At 37.3% G+C, this 19,802-nt stretch overlaps 1 non-coding gene and 1 pseudogene across 1 annotated transcript; both read left to right on the top strand.

Annotated features, from left to right (window-relative positions):
- The first annotated feature begins 251 nt into the window (after positions 1-251).
- On the top strand, positions 252-18,510 carry LOC112701573 (large ribosomal subunit protein eL18-like; annotated as a pseudogene).
- LOC112704338 (small nucleolar RNA snoR53Y) lies at positions 17,520-17,599 on the top strand. The gene has a single exon (XR_003154970.1). It is a non-coding gene; the product is annotated as a small nucleolar RNA snoR53Y (small nucleolar RNA).
- Positions 18,511-19,802: the final 1,292 nt, after the last annotated feature.

Here is a 19,802-nt window from a genome sequence, read left to right on the forward strand (position 1 = left end):
TAGGCAATAAGCAAGTATTTGGTTGAATATGCATTCACACTTTGATTCAAGCAAACATTGTAAATTTTTAACAATTTCATGAGAATAATGCAAGGGTTGAATGATAAAATGAATGATGCATCATCTCATGATCAAGAGCAAGACTTTCATCCACTTTTTTTGTTTGATTTCAAGTAAGAAGAAGCAGACAAGAGCCACGTTAGTGGCCACGTTAGTGCTAGAAGAGAAGAGGGAAATGAAACCAAAATGCAATGGAGGGGAAGGAAGCCACCTGCATCACCGCCGTCGAGCCATCGTCACCGCTGCTGCCGTTGGAAACCGCCACTGAAGCTTCTGTCTTATTGGTAAGCTCTAACCTTGCTTCATATCTTCTTTATCTGTTAAGTTTGTTATTATCATGAGAGTAGTTGCTGAAGTTGTTTGTGCTAGGAGTTTATTTATCGTGAGTTGCCAATGCCGGAGCCACCACCAAAGTTACTGCCGTTCAGTTCAGCTGTTCTTCCTTGTTATAGTAGGTGTCTCTATTCCGAAATCTTGGTCGCTAGCATATAAGTTTTAGTTATGTTTGGTTATAAACTCTGAGGTTCTGGCAACGTAGGGTCGAGCTCTGAATGTTGCATGTTGCTTTAATGTTGCTGTGGTTGCTGCGAAAATGGTTTGGAGCTCAGGTTGTGGCTTCCAGTAGCTGCGAGCCGACAGATAAAATTTCCTATGATGCGTTTGGTTTATGGGTTTGCTTATCGAGGTAGGGACTTTTGCTAAAAACTCAATTTTATAATTTGGAATTGTTATAAATGGATATTAATGTGAGAAACACACTTCTTAGTGCTTGTATAAGTCTTATGTATTGTCTAGCTGTTTTTGATGAATATGATTTTTTGTTTGATTGGATTATGGTTTGGTTTTGTTAAACGGAAGGTAGCTGAATTGTTTCTTTAAATTTTTGGAAATGAGTTTGATTCATTGAAAATGATTTGATTTTGAATCAGTTTTCTTGAGATATGAAAATGATATGAATTGTTGGAATCAACTTGATTTTGAATTGATTTGGTTTTGAACCCGTTGGAAAGGGTTGGGGAATGATTTGGTTGGGACCCGAAAAAGGTGGCAGAGTCCAAGTTTTAGGGGAGGTGCTGCCGAAATTTTCATAGATTCTGAGACTTTTTTTGAAATGTGTTTAGAAAATTTTGTATTTGAGAAATTGTATTATTCAATTTATTAAGGAAATAGTTATGTTTCAAATTTAATTTATTTAAGAAAAATATATGTCACGAGTTCTATTTACTTAGAAAAGAATTACTTTACGATTTTAAATTACTTAAGAAAAGTATTATGTTCTAAGATCGATTTTAAATATTAAAAAGGCTTGTGTTTTGAGTTGAACTTAAGGATTTTGTTCAGAGGAACTTTAATGAATTTACAAGAAATTTGACTTTGATTGAATGATGTCGTTTTGTGATGTTTTGAGAAAAAGTTGAAATAATTGGTTTTAATAGTGAAATTGAAATTGTTTTGGCTTTGAAAATTGGTTCGGAACTTCTAATTTATATGATTGGATTTTGATTTGAATAAGGAACTTTATTTGATTGATTTAATTAAGAAAACAATGTTTTTTGAGGATCTTTAATGAATTTAAGAAGTTGAGATTTTGGTAGATTCTCCCTTAAAGTCTTGAGACCTTGTCAAGGATTTTTAATTAACGACTCTTGACTTTAAAGTGGTTAAACGAATGGATTTAAGAGTGAAGGATTTTTGAGTCTTTTCTAAGAGATTTATAATTGAGACAATTTTGAAGTTGTTTCGAGTTTTCGGAGAATGTTACCAAAAGCGGTATGGTTTTAAACAAAATTGATTTGAGGAAAAATGACTCTTGGCGAGATATGAACTGAATACGTTCTGATTTTTGAAAGAAAGTGGGCCCAGAATTATTTTGAAATCAGGACAAAGATGAGTCTGGTTCTGATTGAGAAGCGATATGTGAGTCGCAAGAGTGTGCCAGGCACTATATCCTTGAGTAGTGTGCTGGAACTATATCCTTGGACTGTGTGCCAGGCACTATATCCCTGGACAGTATGCCAGGCACTATATCCTTGGCTAATGTGAGGACTGAAGCAGAGTATCTCACTCACATCCTTTATGAATCACAAGAGTGTGTCGGGCACTATATCCCTGGACCGTGTACTGGGCACGATATCCCTGGGGGTTCCCATTTATATTCATGACCGAAAGGAAACATTCCCATGGGGATGTGTTGGGTTGGTAGTTGAACCGAAAATGTGATATCACAGCCAATAGGACAGGCATTCATTATATGCATCTATGCGACATTGTTTGGGTGTGCATAATGTAATTGGTTTGCCTATGTGAATAATTATGTTTAACTGCAAATTGCTATACTTGATGTTACTGCTTTGATTGTGTTTGAACCTCTTTACTTGTGTTTGTGATTGAAATTGGTTGGAATGTGATGAATTGGATGTTGATTGAGTTGTTTGGGCCTGGGGCCATGATTGATTTGAAATTGGTTGGAATGTGATGGGTCAGAGACCATGATTGGTTTGTGTTTGTGGTTTAGTGAAGTATGAAAAATCAAACTAGTTTAGCATAGACTTAATAAACCTATGCTTGGAACTGGTTGGTCATTCATACTGTCTAGAAAAACTTTTAATATTTTATATAAAACAAAAAGTTTTGGATTTTAAAGAATTAATAGATTTCTCTTTTAAAAAGGATTTTGGATTTTTGAATGTAAACATTCGGTTTTTGAAAAGATGCATAAGGCGAGCAACAATCACTGTACCTTGAAAACAGTTTTAATTTACGTATCTTATTATAGCAATTCTCTAACCCTATAGTGAGAACCAGCGAGGACGATGTTTTCACTCCCTTATAAGTTTTTCCTTTTTAGGACATGGACGAATAAGTCATGAAGAGTTTATTTCGTTTTCTGTTTACACAATATTTTGTATTGTTTTAGATATTATGTTTTCCTCGCCTTTATCTTTACAAATTTTGTAAGAGGGATAGGAATTGTGATATGTAATGCTTGTAAATTAATATTATGTATATATATAATTTGTAAGTATTGTATCTGGTCTGCATGTACGTATTTATACTTTCAACAAAAAAGTCCCTTTTAGAAAGATTATATGGTTTTAAGTTTTAACAGGCTCCTATCTTAGTATTAAATATGTTTAAAGTCGTTGTAATATCCAAGCTATCAGCGTGGCACAGCCGGAAGCGAGACATTCTGATAGCAAGGCTATTACAATAAACATAAAAAAAAGGAGATTTGTACCATGATCGTTCCAGTATAGTAGCTACTGCAGGTCTTGCTGTCGCATATTCTCCTGCAAATATAAAGGGAAAAAGTATCATCCAACTCATCAAAAACCTAAAGAAAAATGATGTTTACGATATTTTGAGTGCACGCATCATTTATATACTTTTTTAATCTTCTCTCGATCTTATTAATATCAATTTCAATACCAAAAATTAAAGATGTATAAAAAAAGAGTACATATAACATTATCTAAAACTATGAATAAATCATGTGCAGTGGTGGTGGTAGTGCTAACCCTACATGTGGCTAAAGCCCTAAACGAAAAAAGAGAAAGAAAGAAAGAACAAAATGGAAAAGAGAGAGACATTTTTTGCTGCGGCGCTAAAAGCTTCTCGATGTGGGATCTCAAGGTTGGCTGCTTTAATGCGCTGAATCTCCTCTCTGACATTTACATACATTAAATAAAATCAAAACAAAACATGAAACCCAGTTATACTTTATAGTTGATGGATCTGTTAAGGTAATTTATGGATCTATATATATGGATCTCTACATAGTAAAACACAAAACAAACACACTGAATCATTTTCTTTTTTGACTTATGGTGCACGAATTTGTGATTCGCACAACTAACCAGCAAGTGCACTGGGTCGTCCAAGTAATACCTTACGCGAGTAAGGGTCGATCCCACGGAGATTATTGGTATGAAGCAATCAATGTTTATTTTATTGATCTTAGTCAGGAGGTCAATAAGGTGATTTGGATTTAATTGTAAGAAGTCAAAGTATTTAAAATTGTAAGTTAAAATAATAGAGAATAGTAGCGTTACTTGTTGTGCAGTAATGGGGAATATGTTGGAGTTTTGGAGATGCTTTGTCCTCTGAATTCCTGCAATGTAATATTTAACTCAATTGTTTGTAAAGCACGTCTACGGCAAGCTGCATGTAGGGCGTCACCATTGTCAGTGGCTACTTCCCATCCTCTCAGTGAAAACGTTCCTATGCTCTGTCACAGCACGGCTAATCATCTGTCGGTTCTCAATCAGGTTGGAATAGAATCCATTGATTCTTTTGCGTCTGTCACTAACGCGCAGCCTTCAGGAGTTTGAAGCTCGTCACAGTCATTCAATCCCAGAATCCTACTCGGAATACCACAGACAAGGTTTAGACTTTCCGGATTCTCATGAATGCCGCCATCAATCCGGCTTATACCGCGAAGATTCTGTTGGGGAATCTAAGAGAAGTTCATTCAGTCTGATGTAGAACGGAGGTGTTTGTCAGACACACGTTCATAGATTGAGAGAGATGATGAGTGTCACGAATCATCACCTCTTTCACAATTAAGCGCGAATAAACATCTTAGATCGGACCATACACACGTTTGAGTGAAATAGAAACAATTGCATTAATTCATCGAGACGCTGCAGAGCTCCTCACCCCCAACAATGGAGTTTAGAGACTCATGCCGTCACAAAGTATGTAATTCAGATCTGAAAATGTCATGAGGTACAAGATAAGTCTCTAAAAGTTGTTTAAATAGTAAACTAGTAACCTAGGTTTACAGAATATGAGTAAACTAAGATAATTGGTGCCGAAATCCACTTCTGGGGCCCACTTGGTGTGTGCTGGGGCTGAGACTAAAGCTATCCACGAGTTGAGGCCTTTCTTGGAGTTGAACTCCAAGTTGTAACGTGTTTTGGGCGTTCAACTCCGGATCATGACGTTTTTCTGGCGTTTAACTCCAGACAGCAGCATGTACTTGGCGTTCAACGCCAAGTTACGTCGTCTATCTTCCCACAAAGTATGGACTATTATATATTGCGGGAAAGCCCTGGATGTCTACTTTCCAACGCCGTTGAGAGCGCGCCAATTGGACTCCTGTAGCTCCAGAAAATCCATTTCGAGTGCAGGGAGGTCAGGATCCAACAACATCAGCAGTCCTTTTTCAGCCTAACTCAGATTTTTGCTCAGCTCCCTCAATTTCAGCCAGAAATTACCTGAAATCACAGAAAAACACACAAACTCATAGAAAAGTCCAGAAATATGATTTTTGCCTAAAAACTAATGAAAACATCCCTAAAAGTAGCTCAAACTTACTAAAAACTATATAAAAACAATGCCAAAAAGCGTATAAATTATCCGCTCATCACAACACCAAACTTAAATTGTTGCTTGTCCCCAAGCAACTGAAAATCAAATAGGATAAAAGAAGAGAATATACTATAAATTACAGAATATCAATGAATATTAATTTAATTAGATGAGCGGGACTTGTAGCTTTTTGCTTCTGAATAGTTTTGGCATCTCACTTTTTTCTTTGAAGTTCAGAGTGATTGGCGTCTCTGGGAACTCAGAATTTCGGATAGTGTTATTGACTTTCCTAGTTAAGCATGTTGATTCTTGAACACAGCTACTTATGAGTCTTGGCCGTGGCCCTAAGCACTTTGTTTTCCAGTATTACCACCGGATACATCAATGCCACAGACACATAACTGGGTGAACCTTTTCAGATTGTGACTCAGCTTTGCTAGAGTCCCCAGTTAGTGGTGTCCAGAGCTCTTAAGCACACTCTTTTGCCTTGGATCACGACTTTAACCACTTAGTCTCAAGCTTTTCACTTGGACCTTCATGACACAAGCACATGGTTAGGGACAGCTTGATTTAGCCGCTTAGGCCTGGATTTTATTTCCTTGGGCCCTCCTATCCATTGATGCTCAAAGCCTTGGATCCTTTTTACCCTTGCCTTTTGGTTTTAAGGGCTATTGGCTTTTTCTACTGCTCCTTCTTTTTCTTTCTATTTTTTTTTGCCACTTTTTTTTTTCGCAAGCTTCCTTTTTCACTGCTTTTTCTTGCTTCAAGAATCAATTTCATGATTTTTCAGATCATCAATAACATTTCTCTTTGTTCATCATTCTTTCAAGAGCCAACAATTTTAACACTCATAAACAACAAGATCAAAAATATGCACTGTTCAAGCATTCATTCAGAAAATAAAAAGTATTGCCACCACATCAATATAATTAAATTAAATTCAAGGATAAATTCGAAATTCATGTACTTCTTGTTCTTTTGAATTAAAACATTTTTCATTTAAGAGAGGTGAAGGATTAATGGATTTTATTCATAGCTTTAAGGCATGGTTACATACTAATGATCTTGAAGTAGAGACACAAAACATAGATAAACACAACATTAAAAACCGAAAACAGAAAGAAATAAAAAACAAGGAATGAATCCACCTGAGTGAGGGTGGCGCCTTCTTGAAGGTCCAATGGTGCTTTTTGAGCTCCTCTATGTCTCTTCCTTGCTTCTGTTGAATGATTCCTAGTAATTTTGGTGTTTCTACCCTTAGTTGCTTCCAATATTTGTGTGGAGGATAACTTATTCCCTGAGGTATCTCAGGGATCTCTTGATTTGCAGCCTCATGTTCTACCACTGAGCTATGATGGCTTATAGTCTTTCCATCTCCCAAGACTCAGAGGTGGAAGCTTTTGTCTTCCCTTTGAGGTTTCTCTGGCCTTAGGTGCCATTAATGGTAATGGAAAAGCAAAAAAGCTATGCTTTTACCACACCAAACTTAAAATATTGCTCGCCCTCGAGCAAGAGAAGAAAGAAGAGAGGAAGAAGAAGAAGAAGAAAATAGAGGTGAGTGAGGGGAGATGGATTCGGCTATATGGGTGGGATTGGGTGGGAAAGAGAAGTTGAATTGTAAAGGTAGGTAGGGTGTATGGGGAAGAGTGGATAGATGTAGGTGGTGAATGAAAAATAGAAGGAATGACCATGAATGGAAAGAGAGAGGGCGAGGTAGGTGGGGATCCTGTGAGGTCCACAGATCCTGAGATGATCCTGTGGGGTCCACAGGTCCTGAGGTGTCAAGGAATTCCATCCCTGCACCAAATAGGCATGTAAATTGCCTTGGCACACCATCCTGGCGTTTAAACGCCCATTGGTGCACGTTCTGGGCGTTCAACGCCCATGTAAAGCATGTTTCTGGCGTTGAACGCCAGTTTCATGCTTGTTACTGGCATTCAGCGCCATTTTTTCCTCTCTGGGCACATTCCTGGCGTTCAGCGCCAGGATGTTGCTTGTTTCTGGCATTCAGCGCCAGAATGGTGCTCTGTTCTGGCGTTGAACGCCGGCCAGATGCACCTTACTGGCGTTGAACGCCAGCCCGTGCATCCTCCAGGGTGAAAAAATTTTTTTCTTCTGTTTTTGACTCTGTTTTTAATTTTTTTGATTTTTTTTGTGACTCCTCATGATCATGTACCTAATAAAACACAAAATAATATAATAAAAATTAGATAAATAAACTTGGGTTGCCTCCCAACAAGCGCTTCTTTAATGTCAATAGCTTGACAGTGGCTCTCATGGAGCCACAAGGTGATCAGGTCAATGTTGTATAGTTGCCAACACCAAACTTAGAGTTTGGATATGGGGTCTTAACACCAAACTTAGAGTTTGGTTGTGGCCTCACAACACCAAACTTAGAGTTTGACTGTGTGGACTCTTCTTGACTCTGAACTGAGAGAAGCTCTTCATGCTTCCTCTCCATGGTTATAAAAGGAGAACCTTGTGTCTTATAGTTTGCAATGTCTGCAAACCACAGAGCTTCCTGAACAGCAAACAATTGCTCATCCGGAAAGGTTTCAGAGATCTCAGTAGGAGGGAGGGATGCTCCTGATATTGGTTCTATCCGGGACAGGTGATCAGCTACTTGATTCTCTGTTCCTTTTCTGTCTCTTATTTCTATATCAAACTCTTGCAGAAGCAACACCCATCTTATAAGCCTGGGCTTTGAATCCTGCTTTGTGAGTAGATATTTAAGAGCAGCATGGTCAGTGTACACAATCACTTTTGATCCTACTAAGTAGGATCTAAACTTGTCAATGGCATAAACCAATGCAAGTAATTCTTTTTCTGTGGTTGTGTAATTTTTCTGGGCATCATTTAAAACACTGCTAGCATAATAAATGACATGCAGAAGCTTGTTATGCCTCTGTCCCAATACTGCACCGATGGTATGGTCACTAGCATCACACATTAGTTCAAAGGGTAATGTCCAGTCTGGTGCAGAAATAACTGGTGCTGTGACCAGCTTAGCTTTCAGGGTCTCAAACGCCTGCAAACACTTTGTGTCAAACACAAATGGCGTGTCTGCAGCTAGCAGATTGCTCAGAGGTTTGGCGATTTTTGAAAAATCCTTTATAAACCTCCTATAGAATCCTGCATGCCCCAGAAAGCTTCTGATTGCCTTAACATTGGCAGGTGGTGGTAATTTTTCAATTACCTCTACCTTAGCTTGATCCACCTCTATTCCCTTGTTTGAAATTTTGTGCCCAAGGACAATCTCTTCAGTCACCATAAAGTGACATTTTTCCCAGTTTAAAACTAGGTTGGTCTCTTGGCATCTTTTCAGAACAAGTGCTAAATGGTTAAGGCAGGAGCTGAATGAGTCTCCAAATACTGAAAAGTCATCCATGAAGACTTCCAGAAACTTCTCCACCATATCAGAGAAGATGGAGAGCATGCACCTTTGAAAGGTTGCAGGTGCATTGCACAAGCCAAATGGCATCCTTCTGTATGCAAATACTCCAGATGGACATGTGAATGCCGTTTTCTCTTGATCCTGGGGATCTACTGCAATTTGATTATAACCTGAATATCCATCCAGGAAGCAGTAGTATTCATGACCTGCTAGTCTTTCTAGTATCTGATCTATGAATGGTAAAGGAAAATGATCCTTTCGGGTGGCTGTATTGAGCCTTCTATAATCAATACACATACGCCACCCTGTAACTGTTCTTGTAGGAACCAGTTCATTTTTTTCATTATGAACCACTGTCATGCCACCTTTCTTAGGGACGACTTGGACAGGGCTTACCCAGGGGCTATCAGAAATAGGATAAATAATCCCAGCCTCTAGTAACTTAGTGACCTCTTTCTGCACAACTTCCTTCATGGCTGGATTCAGCCGCCTTTGTGGTTGAACCACTGGCTTGGCGTCACCCTCCAGTAAGATCTTGTGCATGCATCTGGCTGGGCTAATGCCCTTGAGATCACTGATGGACCACCCAAGAGCTGTCTTGTGTGTCTTTAGCACTTGAATTAATGCTTTCTCTTCCTGTGGCCCTAAAGCAGAGCTTATGATTACAGGAAAAGTGTCACCTTCACCCAGAAATGCATATTTCAGGGATGGTGGTAGTGGTTTGAGCTCGGGTTTAGGAGGTTTCTCCTCTTCCTGAGGAGTTTTCAGAGGTTCTTTTATTTCCTCTGGTTCCTCCAGATCAGGCTGAACATCTTTAAAAATGTCCTCTAGCTCTGATTCGAGACTCTCAGTCATATAGACCTCTTCCACCAGGGAGTCAATAATATCAACGCCCAGGCAGTCGTCTAATGTGTCTGGATGTTGCATAGCTTTGACAACATTCAACTTAAACTCATCCTCATTGACTCTCAGGGTTATCTCCCCTTTTTGGACGTCAATGAGGGTTCGTCCAGTTGCTAGGAATGGTCTTCCTAAAATGAGAGTTGCACTCTTGTGCTCCTCCATTTCCAACACTACAAAGTCAGTAGGGAAGGCAAATGGCCCAACCTTGATAATCATGTCCTCAATTATGCCTGATGGGTATTTAATGGAGCCATCAGCAAGTTGAAGACAGATCCGGGTTGGTTTGACCTCTTCAGTCAAGCCAAGCTTTCTGATAGTGGATGCAGGGATTAGGTTGATGCTTGCCCCAAGATCACATAGAGCTGTCTTGGTGCAGTTACCCTCTAATGTGCATGGTATCATGAAGCTCCCAGGATCTTTAAGCTTTTCAGGTAAGCTTTTCAGAATGACTGCACTGCATTCTTCAGTGAGGGAAACTTTTTCAGTCTCCCTCCAATCCTTCTTATGACTTAAGATCTCTTTCATGAACTTAGCATAAGAGGGTATTTGCTCAAGTGCTTCTGCAAACGGAATCTTTATTTCAAGAGTCCTGAGATAGTCTGCAAAGCGGGCAAATTGTTTATCCTGTTCCGCTTGGCGGAGTTTTTGAGGATAAGGCATTTTGGCTTTGTATTCCTCAACCTTAGTTGCTGCAGGTTGATTGCCTGTAGAAGTGGGTTGGGAAGCCTTTTTAGAAGGGTTGCTATCAGCACTTGTATGTGACTGATTTCCCACTGGCGTTTGAATGCCAGGGGTGGAAGCTGGAGTGGCGTTAAACGCCAACTCCTTATTTGTTACTGGCGTCTGAACGCCAGAACTATGCTTCCCTTGGGCGTTCAACGCCGAATTCATGCTTGTTTCTGGCGTTGAACGCCAGGAATGAGCATGGTCTGGGCGTTCAGCGCCAGCATTATTCCTCTCTGGGCTCTGATTGTCCTCAGAGGGATTTTGAGTAGCCATCTGTTCATTTCTTGGCTTCCTGCTGTTTTGAAGTGAGGTATTTAATGTTTTCCCACTTCTTAATTGAACCGCTTGGCATTCTTCTGCTATTTGTTTTGACAGTTGCTTTTCTGTTTGCCTTAACTGTACTTCCATATTCCTGTTAGCCATTCTTGTTTCCTGTAGTATTTCCTTGAATTCGGCTAGCTGTTGAGTTAGAAAGTCTAATTGCTGATTGAATTCATTAGCCTGATCTACAGGACTGAGTTCAGCAGTTACTGTTTTAGCTTCTTCTTTCATGGAAGATTCACTGCTTAGGTACAGATGCTGATTTCTGGCAACTGTATCAATAAGCTCTTGAGCTTCTTCAATTGTTTTTCTCATATGTATAGATCCACCAGCTGAGTGGTCTAGAGAAATCTGAGCTTTTTCTGTAAGCCCATAGTAGAAGATGTCTAATTGCACCCACTCTGAAAACATTTCAGAGGGGCATTTTCTTAGCATCTCTCTGTATCTCTCCCAGGCATCATAAAGAGATTCATTATCTCCTTGTTTGAAGCCTTGGATGCTTAGCCTTAGCTGTGTCATCCGTTTTGGAGGGAAATAGTGATTCAGGAATTTTTCTGACAGCTGTTTCCATGTTTTTATGCTGTTCTTAGGCTGGTTATTTAACCACCTTTTAGCTTGATCTTTTACAGCAAATGGAAACAGTAATAATCTGTAGACATCCTGATCCACTTCTTTATCATGTACTGTGTCAGCAAATTGTGGAAGACCAGAATACTGGCAGTTTTGCTGCACCATGATAATGAGCTGAGGATTCAACTCAAAGCTACTAACTCCAATGGAGGGTATACAGATACTACCCCCATACGAAGCAGTAGTGGGGTTAGCATATGACCCCAGAGTCCTCCTGGACTGATCATTCCCACTTAATTCCATAATGGAATAAAAGAGATGATATGTATGTTGCTATTGTTTATTTTATATAAAAAAAATTAATTTTTATAAAATAAAATAAAAATGAAACAAATAAAAGAAATTGAAAATTATTTTGAAATTGAAATCTGAAATTTTTTTTTATATAAAATTTTTGAAAAAAATAGTTTAAAATTAGTTAGGAAGAATTTTTTTTTTGAATTTTGAATTTTATGATGAAAGAGAAAAATATGCAAAAGACACAAGATTTAAAATTTTTAGATCCAATGTTCCTTATTTTCGAAAATTTTTGGAGGGAAAACACCAAGGAACACCAAACTTAAAAATTTTAAGATCAAGACACAAGAAAAACTCAAGAACACTTTGAAGATTCACAAGAACACCAAGAACAAAAGAAAGAACACCAAACTTAAAATTTTTAGAAAATCAAAATAAATTTTCGAAATTTATGAAAAGATTAACAAGAAAACACCAAACTTAAAGTTTGGCACAAGATTAAATCAAAGAAAAATTAATTTTGAAAAAGATTTTCAAAAGTATTGGTGCTCCCTTATCAAGAATATAAACCAATATTCTAGCCAAATGGGCAGAAAAGGTAACAATTGTTCTGAATGGGTATATTCCTTTTAGAAGACTAATGCTTTGGATTAGTATAAGAAAAACAAGAAAAGACACAGAACAAGAAAAATTAAAGATCAATCAAGAAAAATACACAAGAACAACTTGAAGATCAATGAAGAACAAAGAACACTAACACGAAAATTTTAAAGAAAATATAAAATATGCAATTAACACCAAACTTAAAATAAGACACTAAACTCACGAAAAATTAACAACTAATTAAAAAAATAATATTTTTGAAAAGAAAATTTTTTTTTTTGAAAAGAGACTATCCTATCAAAATTTAATGACTCTGTAACAACAAAAATAAATTATTCCTGATCTAAGAAATAAAATATGCCTTCAATTGTTCAAACTCAATAATCCCCGGCAACGGCGCCAAAAACTTGGTGCACGAATTTGTGATTCGCACAACTAACCAGCGAGTGCACTGGGTCGTCCAAGTAATACCTTACGCGAGTAAGGGTCGATCCCACGGAGATTATTGGTATGAAGCAATCAATGTTTATTTTATTGATCTTAGTCAGGAGGTCAATAAGGTGATTTGGATTTAATTGTAAGAAGTCAAAGTATTTAAAATTGTAAGTTAAAATAATAGAGAATAGTAGCGTTACTTGTTGTGCAGTAATGGGGAATATGTTGGAGTTTTGGAGATGCTTTGTCCTCTGAATTCCTGCAATGTAATATTTAACTCAATTGTTTGTAAAGCACGTCTACGGCAAGCTGCATGTAGGGCGTCACCATTGTCAGTGGCTACTTCCCATCCTCTCAGTGAAAACGTTCCTATGCTCTGTCACAGCACGGCTAATCATCTGTCGGTTCTCAATCAGGTTGGAATAGAATCCATTGATTCTTTTGCGTCTGTCACTAACGCGCAGCCTTCAGGAGTTTGAAGCTCGTCACAGTCATTCAATCCCAGAATCCTACTCGGAATACCACAGACAAGGTTTAGACTTTCCGGATTCTCATGAATGCCGCCATCAATCCGGCTTATACCGCGAAGATTCTGTTGGGGAATCTAAGAGAAGTTCATTCAGTCTGATGTAGAACGGAGGTGTTTGTCAGACACACGTTCATAGATTGAGAGAGATGATGAGTGTCACGAATCATCACCTCTTTCACAATTAAGCGCGAATAAACATCTTAGATCGGACCATACACACGTTTGAGTGAAATAGAAACAATTGCATTAATTCATCGAGACGCTGCAGAGCTCCTCACCCCCAACAATGGAGTTTAGAGACTCATGCCATCACAAAGTATGTAATTCAGATCTGAAAATGTCATGAGGTACAAGATAAGTCTCTAAAAGTTGTTTAAATAGTAAACTAGTAACCTAGGTTTACAGAATATGAGTAAACTAAGATAATTGGTGCAGAAATTCACTTCTGGGGCCCACTTGGTGTGTGCTGGGGCTGAGACTAAAGCTATCCACGAGTTGAGACCTTTCTTGGAGTTGAACTCCAAGTTGTAACGTGTTTTGGGCGTTCAACTCCGGATCATGACGTTTTTCTGGCGTTTAACTCCAGACAGCAGCATGTACTTGGCGTTCAACGCCAAGTTACGTCATCTATCTTCGCACAAAGTATGGACTATTATATATTGCTGGAAAGCCCTAGATGTCTACTTTCCAACGCCGTTGAGAGCGCGCCAATTGGACTCCTGTAGCTCCAGAAAATCCATTTCGAGTGCAGGGAGGTCAGGATCCAACAGCATCAGCAGTCCTTTTTCAGCCTAACTCAGATTTTTGCTCAGCTCCCTCAATTTCAGCCAGAAATTACCTGAAATCACAGAAAAACACACAAACTCATAGAAAAGTCCAGAAATATGATTTTTTCCTAAAAACTAATGAAAACATCCCTAAAAGTAGCTCAAACTTACTAAAAACTATATAAAAACAATGCCAAAAAGCGTATAAATTATCCGCTCATCAACTTACTTCATGAAACGGTTGTATGCATATGGAAGATAGTGCTCCTTTTTAGGTATTGTATGCATGTGTAATATTTGTTAATATTCAAAAACAAATCACACAAACTTTGATTGTTATTGTTAATCAAGTAATACGTACGTTTGACAACAAAATGTGCCGCTTTAGGGGAGACTGACTCGTTTGATGTAGTTGGTGACGACGATGAAGATGATCCTTGCCCCTTCTTCGACCGTAAAAACCCTGCTTTTACCAAGGAAAAAGAATAAAATTGAATTATTAACTAATAAGTACTGTTAGTCATAAATTCTCAACAGAAATTGAAAGAGTACATATGCATAAAAAAGGTTATCTGCCCTATCAAAAATCTATATTATTTAGTTCATTATATATTTTATATTTTATCATGTGTTTTATTCATTATTAATTTTTTTGTACATTTTTTTCTAGTAATCAAATGCTCCAAAGATCTAACCAGAGTAAAAAGACTCAGCAACAAGATCATATAAGTCACAAAAAACACAACATAAAATACTCTCGAGACTAAAAAAATCAAGAAAACATAACACAAATGCAACACTCTATCACCTTAAGCCTTACCTCTAGCCGTAAAACAAAGGTCGACAAAGCGTCACGATAGTTATAAAGCTCCATACAATAATATATAATCATGAAATATTAATACTAGAAGCCTAATGAAAGAATAAAAGATCAAAGACGCATAAATAGAAATACAAGAAGCAAAACATTCACACACGATAACTAAAGCGCATAGGCACGAAAGGAACAAAATATAATATATAAAACCTTGTAAACAGCAGGATACACAAGGTAGTTAATATAAGATGAACAAGTTTTATATATATATATATATATATATATATATATATATATATATATATATATATATATACACATTAAGGTAACTAGCCGCAGCCCGCGAAATTTAGGCCGACTAGATCAACAAGATACAACAGAGTTTTTGATAAAAATAGATACATCATGTCTCTCAATGTTTTCATAATTAAAGCCTCTGAGGCATAGAATTTACAAATGTAAGAGACTACAACAAAATAAAACGAAAGTAAAGTTGAGCCATCCTCCACTCTATCAGCATCCGCCAACTCACCGAGGTGAGTTGCAACCTGTATTTGAAAAATAACAACAACATATGGTATGTGAACTAGGGGTTCTCAGTATGGCAACAGTGCCCAATAGATAAGATATAAGGTTATAGGAAGCCAAAGGCAATCCTAGAACTTCAAACCGATATATAAAAAAAGTCAACTTATAATGAAATCTTAAACCATAAAGGGTTATCTAACTTAAGAATTTTCTATTCTACAGAGCACTGCTGTCCCACAGTTTTTGACAACCTATCCTCCATGCGATCTCATTACCATCGCCTAACGAACCTCCACAATCCCAGAAGAAAACACAATTAATTGGAAGCAAGTAAAATACAAGTAATAGCATATATCGCAAGTAATCCAAATAGCAATTAAACGTGTTATACAAGTTGGCACAATGCAAGTAAACAAAGCTAACAAACACATAAGAATGCATATGATGAATGCATGTCCTATTGACCGTGATATCACTTATCGGCTCAACTGCCAACCTGACACATCCCCTCGGGATGTCGCTCTTTTGTATTGCACCGCGGGATATAATACCCTAGCACACTCTTATTAGATATAATGCCTGAGAACATTCTTGTGACCAAAAAGGTTGCAAGCAGAAAACACTGACTCAGACCTTACATCTCACTGTAAGCGGGATTAACCACCGTCCTTACGCCAGGTTTGCAACCTCGATAAGTGGGATTAACCACCATCCTTGCTGGGTGCATAGCGACTTACAAATCATAACATATCAGAATATATATTAAGTTCAGTGATCACCGTCATTCTCATCAAATTCAACAACCTCAATCTTTCATTTTTCCCAATTTGTTATCAATGCAACACTCTGCCAATTCGCTCTAGTTATCCCATCTACAGAACTTTCCAAGCCTAAGTCACTGTCTCTAATCTAAAGATAGAGAATATATCTAATTAAGTCCTCTCATAGTACTCTCCGTTGTCCCAAAGCCTAAATACTAGCTAAAAGATCTTAAACAGGGGTTATGGAGGTTTACAAGTTTACCAAGAAGGCCAAGCAGTTAAAAATAGGATTTTAGTGCAAAAACAGGACATTATGCGTCCACATCATACTGTGCATATATACACACCAGAATGGTTTCCCAAGCGTGTGCGTAAGCACCATAATGTGCATGTGCACAACTTGTAAAATTTCCAGGGTATGTGTGTGCACACCCCTTGTGCATACGCACGAGTCTCAGCACACGCTCTGATCTGTGCGTGTGTACGATAGTGTGCATGGGCCACACAAAGTGAAATTTCTGGTTTTCTGCAACATTACGGAGTTTATTTTTTTATATTTAACTTCCGACGTTCATAACTTTCTCTACAAAACTCTAATTTTCCTCATCTTTATACTGTTTTAAAGCTCTCACAACTACCTTCAATTTGAAACAAAGTTCACTCTATTCCAAACTCCTAGGGCCAAGTTATGTCCACTGAAGTTGGTGAAAATTCTATTTTTACCAAATTATGCCAATTCCTCTAATTTTCAAAACTCACAAACCAAAACACACATTTTTACCATACCAAAACACCTAAAATCAATACCACACACCTCACAGTCATTTCTCAAGCATCCTCAATTTTCATTAATTCTAATCAACACCAATATTTATCATTCAATAATCATCAATAATCTTTATCATCATAAAAATCATAAATTACCACACATTCCAAATCATCACCACAACCTCCATCATACAAACTCGTTCAATCTCCATTTCAACATTCGCATATCATACACATTTACGATCCTCAATAATAATTCAGTGCTGAGTCATAGTCTCGTACTGAAAGGCTTTTGAAAACCTCCCAAAATCCTTGATGTGAATCGGGGATCTTTGCTAATTCTTATGCATTTTTGGGAAAGTGGGCTATTTCATTTGCACTACTATGTGTTTGATTTGAGTAGAGCTTGTAATTCAAAAAAAAAAAACATTAAACCCCATAAATCTCTGCCTGTGTTCCTTGCTTGGATAAATTTTCAGCATATAGTTAATTTTTTTCTTCTTTGAAACCATTTAATTATGTGGATGTTTGCTACATTGCACCAATGGAGTTCTTATATTTTCTATGCATAATTTCTAGTGTGCATTTTAGATTATTAGTAGTCATTAATTTCTAGATTCCGGATCAGGATCTGAAACAAACACATGACCTAATATGTACCAAATTCTGATTAATAACGTTATAATTTATGCTTTTTAATAATACTTTAGTGCTTGTAATTTGCAAGGTTCCCAACGATGCCACTATTCTTTACCATGCTAATGATATATAACATTTGATTATTCCTATCATTATACTGAGGGAACTCCTTTAACTATAAATTGTGCAAATTTTGATCTATTTTAGAGATTTATTTATTCGTTACCAAAGTATGCATTTGGACGGTTTTGATTTGGTGTGACATGATCAACTTTACCGCTTCCTTGTGAGGAAGACCGGCAGCAATTTCAATATTGTGATACTGAAGCACTTGTTCATTAGCAAGGTTAAATAGCCTCTGCTTTCTTTGTCATGCTTGATTAAGTTCATGAAGGGCAAGGTTTGTTTTTCCTCTCTTATCTTTCTCAATGGTAAGATAGGAATTCTCTCAAGTTTTGAGTACTTATACTCTTCACTAGATGTTTTTTTTATGCAGGAAGGTAAAATTTTCATGGTAGTGGGAACTGTAACTGATGATATCAGAGTGCATGAAGTTCTTGTATTAAAGGTTACTACACTCAAGTTTATAGAGACTGCATGTGTTAGAATAGAGATGGCTGGTGGTGAATGCTTGACATTTGATCAGCTTGCACTTAGGGTACCTCTCGGACAGAACACGGTATGTGTATATTAGATATATAATCCACTAACTAGTTTCAAATGATGTCTATGACTATGATATATAAACTTATCAATGGATATTTGAGCTAGACTGGTTCAAACAATATTTAATTGAATGAATCACATGAAACCAAGTGTATATTCATTTGTGAATTATAATGGCACTATGCATTATGATAGGATATCTTTGGAAATATTGAAGTGATCAGTTTTTAGATTATTAATTTGGTTTATATATTGTTCTATGAATGTAGGTCCTTCTTAGAGGCCCAAAGAACTCAAGGGAAGCTGTGAAACAATTTGGGCCTGCCCCTGGTGTTCCTCACAGCCATACCAAGCCATATGTACGATCTAAGGGAAGCAAGTTTGATAAGCTTGTTAAGAAATTAGAGTTTTAAACTCGAGATTTGTTTTGTATTTGAGTATTAGTTTTTTAATGTAAAAAATAATTATAGCAAAAATTATATATGTCACTAATTACTGTTTGATTTGTCTTGTAATAAAAATTGCATACTATATTTATAAGTTTGGTAATAAAAAAGGATTGAAAATTTATATTGTGTAGCGATGAAGATAAAGTCAGAAAAAGGCTTTTTTTATTAGATAAGGATATTGTTACGCTTTAAAAGCATGGCTGTATAGGCCACGCTTTCATATCTCTCTCTAATTGCATGCTTTAAAAGCGTGGCCATATCTCACATATGGCCAGATTTTAAAAGCGTGGTCATATCTCTCACATACAACCACGCTTTTAAGCATGGCAAAAAAGAAAGCATGACGATAGATCACAAAAAGCGTGGCAATGGAACAACTGGCATCTTGCAGATGTGTCCCTTTCAAAAGCGTGCCGGTAACTTTTGTCACGTTTTTTTTGGCTTTTCGCGATGCTTTAAAAGCGTGGCAATAGAGATGTTTTCTTGTACTGTAGGCTCAGATGCGGTTGAGTCAACGGTGGCGAAAGAAACATGAGGTGTGGCATCGCGACATTTGTCCTTCATTGAAATAGAGAAATTCTATTTAGGGTTTGGTTTGAGGGTTTCACTATTTTGTTTATTTGGGTGTGTTTGTGGGAGTAGGAGTTCTAGGGGATTTTAATCATGTATAAATAGTAACAGTTTCTATCCAGAGAGTTTAATAAATTACGATAAATAAATTATTTTATGGAGAGTTTTAAAACTTCCTCTAAAAACTTTCACAAATAATTAAAAGTTTTGAAGTACCTACCTTATCCATTATCACCTCTTATCGAGCATCTAATCATGCCTCCATCAACCATAGCCACTAGCACTGTCACTATTCCCAACCTCAGCTCCACAACCACCATAACTCCTAACCCTTCACCCTACACAAATAGAAGAGTATATTAACATAATAGAGGAAAAAGCCATAATATAGTTAAGGTTGTGCAATAGGGTTTTAGAGAAGTAGAGGGATGCATCGTTGTGTGGTTGTGGTGAGATAAGAAGAATATAGATGGTTCAATGTGTCGTTGTAATAATAAGGAAAAGGTATTCTGATGTCGTAACTAATGCTAGAATGGTCATTGGAGTGTGACTCTTCATGGTCTAGAGGCCGCGAGAGGAAGATGTTAGCTCTGTATCTCGAACTGTTTTGATGGTTCATAAATAATAAATATAATTAAAAATTTCATTAATTTGTTTCTAACAATTTGCTAAATTTTGAAGTACTA

The sequence above is a fragment of the Arachis hypogaea genome, chromosome 7 (genome assembly GCF_003086295.3).
Source record: "Arachis hypogaea cultivar Tifrunner chromosome 7, arahy.Tifrunner.gnm2.J5K5, whole genome shotgun sequence".
Classification (NCBI taxonomy): domain Eukaryota; kingdom Viridiplantae; phylum Streptophyta; class Magnoliopsida; order Fabales; family Fabaceae; genus Arachis; species Arachis hypogaea.